The 10,282-nt window shown below is 44.9% G+C and overlaps 1 non-coding gene across 1 annotated transcript; it reads right to left on the reverse strand.

The window, feature by feature from the left end:
* Positions 1 to 5,556: 5,556 nt before the first annotated feature.
* On the reverse strand, positions 5,557 to 5,755 carry LOC145351279 (U2 spliceosomal RNA). Its single transcript, XR_013888382.1, has one exon. It is a non-coding gene; the product is annotated as a U2 spliceosomal RNA (small nuclear RNA).
* Between the last annotated feature and the right edge of the window lie 4,527 nt (positions 5,756 to 10,282).

Genomic DNA, 10,282 nt, shown 5'->3' on the forward strand with positions numbered 1-10,282 from the left:
TTTCTCTGGTCATAAGACAGCAGTGCAAACACAATGCTGAACTAAATGTGGATGCTGGACTAAAGGGAAACCTACCTCCAGTGATCTGATTTCATTGACTGGGCCCAATTCGCTTATCCAGTGTTAAGATGACACAGCTGATGAAAAGCATGTCTCGACTCCACGAGTACTATTTTTCATCTCGGGATCTGTAGGTATAAAAACATAAAATACAAAGAAGTTAAGACCACTTGACTAATTGGTCAGTAAATGGGGCAGTGCCATCTGTATCTCAGCAGATAGGGATTGAGTACTCTGCTGAGGCACCTTTCTGAGGAGGAAGAGCAGGACAGCAGAGAGAGAGACAAGGCCACATGTCCAGAGGCAGCATTGCAGGGACAGCATGGGGGAGGAATGAACGGCACATGAAAAGAGGGTGCAGAACCAACAGGGAGGGCAAGGAGGATGGACCCACAGAGGATGCAACTATTCCGCTGCCAGAGTGTACAGGCAGTGATCTAACCGCCTCAGTATGTCTGAGGTCTAGTGCCACAGGAGGCTCTGCCTCAAAGGGACATTGGGACATCATTATGCAGCATGATTGGGCAGGAGATTGCCTCACAACTGTGTGGGTGGACACCCAATACCAGTGGCTCTGAAAATAACAATTGCCCTTAATTTTTATGCATCTGGATCTTTCCAGGGCTCAGTGGAGGATCTGGAGGGGTGCGGGGGGGAGGGGGATTGTCCCAATCAGCTATCCAAAGCTGCATCAAGCTCATAACTAACACTCTGTCCTCATATTCTTTCATTACTGGATGGACATAGCCAGCCAGGCTGAGCGAGCCAGAGGCATCGCAACTATCACAGAATTCTTCCACATTCAGGGTGCCATAGACTGCACCCATGTGGCCATCAAGGTGCCAGTCGGTAAGTCAAGCACCTCTGTAAATATGAGCGGCTATCACTCCATGGACATCCCGATAGTCTGTGACCACAGGACCCAGATTCAACAAGGTGCCCTGGCAGCTCCCAGGATGTATATATGGTTGGTTTAGCTGGAAGCTGGGTGGCTGGTTCATGATGCAGAGCGATTCCAGCAGCGTGAGTTCAGTTCCTGTACCGGCTCAGGTTATTGAAGGCCCTGCCTTCACAATCTTGCCTCATGCCTGAGGTATGGCGATCGTCAGGTTAAATCACCACCAATCAGCTCTCTCCTTCAAAGGAGAGGGCAACTGTTGGTCATCCAGGACTGTGGCGACTTTAGCTTTTTTACTGAGGCATTCCCAGGTGTCAAGGCTGTTCGTGGCTCCAACTCTGCTGGATGGTTGGTTGCTGGGTGACAAAGGATATCCATTGAAAGGGAGGCCCATGATGCTACTTTAGGAGGGGAAAGAGAGATACAGCTGCAGTCATGCCCCCACAAGGGCGATGGTGGAGGATGACTGAAGATGAGGTTCTGCTGCATGGAGTGTTCTGAAGGGGTCCCTGCACTATCCTCCAGAGCGAGTGTCACTTATTGTCATGGTATACAGTGCCCTGCACAATCTGGCATTGGCACGGGGGTCGAGAATGAGGTCACCAAAGCAGCTCCACACTCCTCAGAGGAAGGCTCTGTAGCTGGGTCTGATGAGGAACTCAGACAGACAGAGGATGAGAACAGAAACCCCTTGCTGAACATACAGAGCGGCAGAGACATCATGGAGGCATTGTTTCAACCAATGCGTTCAGCCAGGATGCCGAGGCTTGGCTTCCATCTCAGTCTATGGACACTGTGTCCGTAACACACTATTGAACAGACAATGCCATGACCCCAGTGTCACCTCACAACCTCTGAAGTAAAGCTTGCGGCTCCTGCTGTTCAACCTAAGGCATTGAAGAGGCCTGCACCTATCAAAAACATAAAGGACACTCAAATCATTGTTTAACGTCAAACGTTTAATAGAAAAATTGCCACAATGTTCTTTGCAGATAGGAACACAAAACACAAGTGCTGAGCCAGGAAAGAAAGAAAGGGATTAGAAGAGATGACCAAAAGTTTGATAGAGGAGAAATGGTTTGAGAGTTTGAGAGGAAGGGAAAGGGACAGATTTTGATTTTTGATTTGATTTGATTTATTATTGTCACATGTATTAACATGCAGTGAAATGTATTGTTCCTTCGCCCTATACAGACAAAGCATACCATTCCTAGAGAAGAAAATAAGAGAGTGCAGAATATAGTGTTACAGTCATAGCTAGAGTGTAGAGAAAGGTCAACTTAATGCGAGGTAGGTCAATCAAAAATCTGACAGCAGCAGGGAAGAAGCTGTCCTTGAGTTGGTTGGTACATGACCTCAGAATTTTGTATCTTTTTCCTGACAGAAGAAGGTGGAAGAGAGAATGTCTGGGGTCCTTAATTATGCTGGCTGCTTTGCTGAGGCAGCGGAAAGTGTATGGAGAGTAAATGGATGGGAGGCTGGTTTGTGTGATGGATTGGGCTACATTCACGACGTTTTGTAGTTTCTTGTGGTGTTGGGTAGTGATACAACCAGAAAGAATGCTTTCTATGGTGCATCTGCAAAAGTTGGTGAGGGTTGTAACTGACATGCCAAATCTCCTTAGTTTTCTGAGAAAGTAGAAGCGTTGGTGGGCTTCTTAACTGTAGTATCAGAATGGAGGAACCAGGAGAGGTTGTTGGTGATTTGGATGCCTAAAAACCTGAAGTTCTCGACTCTTTCTACTTCAGATAGGTGGGTTTAGGAAGGGAATTCCAGGGTAGGACATAGCTGGTAGCGTGTTCAATCAGCCAGGGAACTGGGGAGAAGCTGGTATCTGAGTGACAACATGTCCAGGTTGAGCTATATATCCTGAGCTAGTTGAGAAAAGGATTTAAAAACAAGGATGAGACTTTTAAACTTAAGATGTTTTGGGACATTTGGGATGCCAGTGAATAGTGACTGCTGAGTGTGGCAGAAATTGAAGTTGATTTGAGTGTAGAGGGTGGGAGGGCCGATAATGAGAACATTGGAAAGTGCTTCAGCCTGCTTTCTATCTCACCTATTGAAAATGCTGATTGTTCAGCATGTGCAGAACATCCACAAATGAAAAGCTCAATCAGATGTCTTGCTTTTTTCTAAGGAGCATATCAGGCAACACTGCTATCTACACTTTTCACTAATAACCACTTACATTTCACAGATGGCATTTTCATGGTCTAGTCTCAGAACAAACTTATTCCTTGGAGCATTTGATCATCCATTCTACACTTACCCTTATCCCATCCCTAGCCACATATTTGTCCAGCTGTCCTTTAAAAGACTCCATTGCCACAGCAATCGCTTTTTATAGAAACATATTCCAAACAGCTATACACTGTGGGAAGGAGATTTCTTGACTAGGTCTCGCATGGGATTTGTTAGCACTGTGTTTATATCCCCTACTTCTGTAATCATCATAGTGTAAATAAATTATTCACATCATTCATGCCTTTTATTCTGTAAATTATAAACTAGGGGCATGGTCATTGCTATTCTTTGAAATGTATTAGTGCCTTATGTAGCTAAAGTGCCAATAGTTATCCACAATGATACAGATTCCAACTTTTACCAATGAGTTATAAAGCATTATAATTATTGTTATTGATTTGGTTAAGTGAACAGCCAATAATCACACACCAAAAATGATATCACTTCCACCTTTATAAAGGATATCCATTCATTCTGCCAATAATTTGGTGGAATTTAATGCCTGCCCCTGTGACAAGTTTGGAGGTGTGGGGGGCATTTAATCAGGTGGGACGTCCTGTTACCTTCCCACCACTGCCTTGATATGCCCATGGTGGGAAGCTCTGTGGACAGCCTTCTCGCCCTGTTGTCAGCTGAGGCTCTTAAATGGGTATTTAATGCTCCCATAATGTCCTCATTGTCAGGCAGCTTAACGCCTAGTCAAGGGAGCCTGCATCGGGAAGGCAGGGGTGCGGTGTTGTAGCTGAAAACCAGCCCCCTGTTTCTGCTGTGGGCCTCTCTCCACCTCACCCGGGACCCTCACTCACCTTGTCATCCCCATCCCACCATCACTCACTGGTGCTGGGGCAATGGGTGGGTGTAGTAGCAGCAGCAGTCCCCAGTGGCATAGTCAATCATTGAAGAGCTGCCAGCCTCTGACTAGTAATCCCAAGGAAGGCCCACCACTGCCCAGTTAAGTGCCTGATCGACACGATACAGTGGAGGGTCTTCCTGAAAAGGGGGATGCAGGGCTGTCCTCGGCTCTCCAGCTGATGGGCTAAACCACCCCTGACCTCGGCCTTCTTCGCCGTCATTAATTACTGCCCTTGGTGTTTATTGTTTCACTATGCATTACTCTGTATTTAATCACAAAATACCTACTTGCTATTCCTTTAAGTGCTGTAAGTTTTCTCTAAATCAGCCACTTGGTCATATCAGTTACAGTCAGAACAGCATTGCAGCAGCAATTGTTAATAGCAAATCTTCTATTTCTTTTGAATAGTGTGAGCCAGGAAGGATCATCGAGGCGTCGAGTCATAGACGTTTACAGAATGAAAACAGGCCCTTCGGCCCAACTTGTCTATGCCGCCCTTTTTTTTAAAACCACTTAGCTAATCCAAATTGCCTGCGCTTGTTCCATATTCGTCTATACCAATCTTACTCGTGTAACTGTTTAAATGCTTTTCAAGAGACAAAATTGTACCCACCTTTACCACTACCTCTGGTTCCAGACACTCATCACCCTCTGTGTGAAAAATTGCCCCTCTGAACACTTTTGTCCTGTTCCAAATTGGAGCTCAGCAATGTCCAGAATGAAGTCCCGCTGATCTCCAGTCTCAGGAAGAAGCTCTTATTCAAGATAGCTGCTGGGTTTGAAGCTCCCTGACTGAGTTCCCTTCATTGCAAACCCATCCATTGCCATTCTTCCCCACTCCCAGCCTCCCCTCTGCTGGTGCTTCTAATATTGATTCCCCTCCCTTAGGCGAACACTTGGGGTTGAGGATGGTTTGTTTCAACCCCATTTCGATGGGCTCTGAGACTGCCGTTAAGTCCGATTTGTGATCTGTCGACTCTGCCACATGAGGAGCAGGTAGTGCTCGAAAGGTGGAGTCGGTGAGGTGTTTGGAGATTTGAGCATTCCCTCTGTCACCTTCTCTGCATTCTCCCAACAAATACTGAGTATATTTTAACCCAGTCTCCAGGTTTAACTGAGCTGTACAAGGTACGCTGTGCACCCCTTCACACAGTTTGTTCTGTGTTTTTATCTGAGTTTTTTAACAATGCTGGCAGTCTGCTAATGTTTGATTATGCCAGAACTTCCGCTGACCGGACATTTCTATTCAGACGGAGTACTCTCAGCTCTTGTGGATTTGCAGTGCTGTTTAATCTCATCAAGTTTAGAATAACCTGAGTTGAGTGTCCAATCCACCACATGTTCCTTCCTGTTACTTACCCAGTTTCGACATTGTTTTATTTTTGTTTACTTTATTCCAGTCCAATCAAGCCAAATTAAAGCCAATTCAGAGTCCCAACAAGTTGGGACATTCCCGATCCAAGCTGACAAGACAGGGCTCTCACCTCCTGTCTTGGGCTTGATCTACATGATCCAAGCTGATTAGAGTAGGTGTAGCTGCTCCTCCAAGGCTTGATCTCATTTGCATCTTAGCCAAAAGACCGAGATGCTGCTTTAAAAAATTGCTTCAAATGAAGCTGAAATGTAACCTAATGTCTTCAACCAAGTGCAGCATGTCGATACTACACTTGATCTTAGCCAAAAGGCTGAGAAGCCAGTTTTGACATTGTACTCCAGTTCACTCCTGGCTTCTTAAGTTTACTCTCATGCTGCTCTGGATTCTTCTGCTGTCTTCAGGGTTCAGTCACATTTGGCTTTTGCAGTTCTACTATTTCCTGTTCAGCCTTTCTCCTATCCAGACTTTGCCTATTTGCCTACAAAATGTGTTCTACACTGGACAAACTCTGATCCCTTCCTACTGTTCCTGATCTCCGAGTTGCTGTCATTTGCTTGACTCCCATGGCTGCCAATGACTGTGCTGCACTTTTTCTTTCACTGGACTGGGTCATATCAGCTCCTCAAACTTCTCTTCCCCACTGGCCAATTTACAGATCATAGAATCCCTACAGTGCAGAAGAAGGCCTTCAGCCCATCGAGGCTGTACGGATTACAATCCCATCCAGCCCTATTCTTGTCACTCCACACACGTACCCTGCTAATTCCCCTGATTAATTTAGCACGGCCAATCAACCTAACCCAAACCTCTTTGGACTGTGGAAGGAAACCGGAACACCCAGAGGAAACCCACGCAGATGCAGGAAGAAAGTGTGACCTCCACATAGACAGTAACCAAGGCCAAGGCTGGAATCGAACCCAGGTCCCTGGCGCTGTGAGGCAGCAGTGCTGATTGCTGTGTCACTATGCCACTGTGATGCTGCACTCATCCAAATAAATATGGGCAGCACAGTGGCACTATTTGTGCGGAGTCTGCATGTTCTCCCTGTCTCTGTGCGGGTTTCCTCCGGGTGCTCCAGTTTCTTCCCACAGTCTGAAAGAAGAGCTGGTTAGGTGCATTGGCCATGCTAAATTCTCCCTCAGTGTACCTGAACACGCACCAGAGTGTGGTGACTAGGAGATTTTCACAGTAACTTTATTGCAGTGTTAATGTAAGCCTACTTGTGACACAAATAAATATAAAAATTAGACCATTTCACTGTACTCCTGTGTGGTAATGTGCCCCTTTAATGGGGTGTTACCTGAGGGCCATGTGATCAGGCTGAACCTTATGGAATGTCGAGGCAGGAATGTGAGCCATTTAAGCTCAAGGGGGCATATCCCGGGTCGGGGAGGATCCTCAGTTGGAGCCAGGGAGGAGAGTTGTACAGTTGCACAGTGATTCTGTCTGATCCTATTAGTATAAATATTTATTTATTCATTGGCAGTAAAGCATTTATTAGTTAAGCCTCATTAAGTCACCCTCGATTTTATTACACTGGCGATGAGGAAAATCTTTCAAAATCCTTGGGGGTCACAATGTACAGCGGGAGGGAGAAGAGACTGGAACATCAGAAATACAAGAAGTAAGTTATAGACGCCCATTAAGATGCCTTTGATTGGGAGAAATGAATCATTTGACCCCTGAAATGAAAAACTGGGGACAGAATACTGAAAGGCTGCATTACTTCAATGTAGCAAATGAAAAAGCAGCCGAAGAAAAGTGAAAGGTTATTTTGCTCACAATTGTGTGGCCCACAAAACTTAGACCTTAGTGAGACATTTAACAATGCCTGGTAGTTGAATTAATTAAAAATTATTTCAACCCTCTACCCTTAATCAGTATGTTGAGGTACAAATTTTGTTTAACAGTCAGGAGCCAGGGAGACTGTCTCAGGCTTCGGGGCCAGAATGAGAGGATTAGCAGAGCACTGTGAGTTCAGCCTAGCTTTAGGAAAGATGTTAAGAGATCGTTTGGGCTGTGGCACAAACAGCCTCATCAAACAGAAGAAGTTCCGCTGAGACCGAAATTGCTTCAGAAAACACGGTCCAACCAGTCCAGGTGACTGAGTGCACTTTGTTGCTTGTGGGGGGAGTGAATGTTTGTGGGTACAGTGCCAATCAAATGGGCTGCTTTGTCCTGCATGGTGTTGATCTTCTTGTGTGTTTTTGGAGCTGCACTCATTAAGGCAGGCAGAGAGTATTTTATCACACTCCTGACTTCTACATTGTAGATGATGGGTAGGTTCTGGGGAGGCAGAAAATGAAATATTCGCGTCAGACATTTTTCAAAGTTCATTAATTGGCTGTAAGCGTTTCTGGCCAGGCCAGCATTTATTGCCCAGCCCTACTTACTCTCGAGAAGGTGGTGGTGAGCTGTCTTCTTGAACTACTGCAGTTCACATGTTGTAGGTACACCCACATTGCTGTTAGGGAGGAAAAGTTCCTGGATTTCGATGCAGTGACAGTGATATAGTTCCAAATCAAGATTGTGAATGGTTTGGTGGTCCAGGTGGTGGTGTTCCCATGCGTCTACTGCCTTTGTCCTTCTACATTGTACCAGCTGTGAGTTTGGAAGCTGCTGTCTAAGGAACCTTGGTGGGTTCCTGCAGAGCATCTTGTAGCTGGTGCATACTGCTGCCATGCTACGTCAGTGATGGAAGGAGTGAATGTTTGCAGATGGAATGCCTATCAAGCAGGCTGCTTTTTCCTGGACGTTGTTGAGGTTTCTTGAGTGTGGTTGGAGCTTCATCCATCCAGGCAAGTGGGGAGTATTCCATCACATTCTTGGCACGTGCCTTGTAGATGGTGGACAGGCTCTGGGGGGTCAGGTAAGTTACTTAGACTCATCGAGTCTAATCTGCTCTTGTAGTCATTGGGAAAGGGTGTACCTATGGCATCAGTGACACCTATCTTCAGCACCCTTGCAGTAGGTCTGTTAGAGTGACCCCAGTACCCTGACTCACCGAGCTTCGACGGGTTCCCCAATGCCTCACACGTAAAATTCTCATCCTCAAATTTGAATCCCACCGTGGTTTGCCCCTTCCTACCTATAGAACTTCCCTTAAGGCGAATACTCATCTGTTTGAACTCTCTGTTTCTTTGACTCTCATCTCTTGTCCATCCCCTCTCCCTTCTATCCACTGCTGGCACTCACATTTCAGCTGCTTAGCCACCACCCTCTGGAATTCTCTTCCTAAGATCGTCCACTTCCATGTCTTTCCACCTTTACGCCCACCTTTAAATAGCCATTGTATTGAGTATCTTTGTATCGAGTTCACCTCTTCCTATTGTCTGCTTCATCTCATCATCCATTTTGTTCCCTTGTCCAACAGGAGAGGCACCATGTCAATCGAAGTTGTCACTGTTCCCCCTTTACCGTACCAAAACTGGAGAGGACTTGAGAAAGGTCTTCAAGATTAAGAGGGGCTTTGATAAAAGTAATTATAAACCATTGAGAAGAGAAGGCACGGATTTAAGAAAATCAGGAAAAGAGTTCAAGGAGAGGCTAGCATGTGGCGCAGGATATTCTTAAAATAGAGTTCACAAATTCTCTGAAATGAGAATTAAGTAGTTACTTGATAAAAGGAATACAAAACCTCTGGGGAATGGATGCGAGCCTAGGATCAGATTAATGGGCTCAAGGCGAAGGACAGCGCTGCAGACTTGTTGAACGGATTCTTTCTGTAGCTCTAATGCTCTCTGATTCTGTGAAATCTTTGCCGATTACTTCTCATGGCCCTGTGTGCTTTAGATGAACATCAATGGAAGCCAGTAAAATGTGATCTACATTACGTTGAAATGTTCACAGCAATCATCTAAAAGAAGGTGTTATTTTGTTCACTTTGCTATTCAGAAAAAGTTCTTTGTAACTCGCAGTTTCTGTTCTGCATTGCACTGTGTGTGTCAGATATGCCTGAGGCTTCTAATGTCTTTAAAAAGCTGTCACTGAGAACAGTGGATTAATTCATGTCCTCTGAGGTTTCACATTTTGGCGCAGAGAAAACATTGCAACAGCTTGCTCAAAAGGTGACATTTCACAGTATGCAAAGTAATAAAAAGTCTTTGGGGATTGGAGAACTTACAAAAAGCCTCATGCCTCTTGACTTTGTTGCCAGTGGTAAGACAGATGTGGCTTACAGACTCAATTCAGTCAAGAGTGAGAAATCTTTTAAAAGGGATATTTCATGCAAAAGCAATGGAGCCCATTTGAACGGCAAACAACAATCTGCTTAATATTTGTCCAAAGGAAATCACTCATTCAGTCATGCAAAAAAAAACTTTGGACGGTTTTAAAAAGCACAGCTAACATTAATATTACAATGAATGTTAGCCAGCCAAAAAGTGCACATCTCTTTATAAAGTAATGGTTGCTATTTTCCCTTTGTTCAGCACAGATGCAAATCTGGGGACAAAGACGATGTGAGTCATGCCGGTATGCAAAGTAACCATTTCCATGACGGTGTCTGTACTATTCAGTTCTGTCATTCTGATTACACTGCACTGAGTATGTTGCAGCTGTGGTATTGTTGCACTGCTGACTCTTGGTGCCAACCGTTAGGGCATCAATGCTAAAAAGTTGTGATCTTAACCTCTGCCAATAATTATTTTTTAAATTTATACTTTTGATTGCAAGCAGAAAGATGTGTTCTGGGGTAACTTGTCTGTTAACCCCACAAATTGCACATAAAGGGTGCCTATTTCTTGATGGAATAAACCTTTTACAAGACTGAATAAATACTATGGTTTGGAACCTGTTGTGGTTACCTGCCCTAATCTCGACAATAACTTAAGGCAGTGATCCAAGGCCC

This window comes from Carcharhinus amblyrhynchos, chromosome 12, assembly GCF_965287045.1.
Source record: "Carcharhinus amblyrhynchos chromosome 12, sCarAmb.v2.hapA, whole genome shotgun sequence".
NCBI classification, from domain to species: Eukaryota; Metazoa; Chordata; class Chondrichthyes; order Carcharhiniformes; family Carcharhinidae; genus Carcharhinus; species Carcharhinus amblyrhynchos.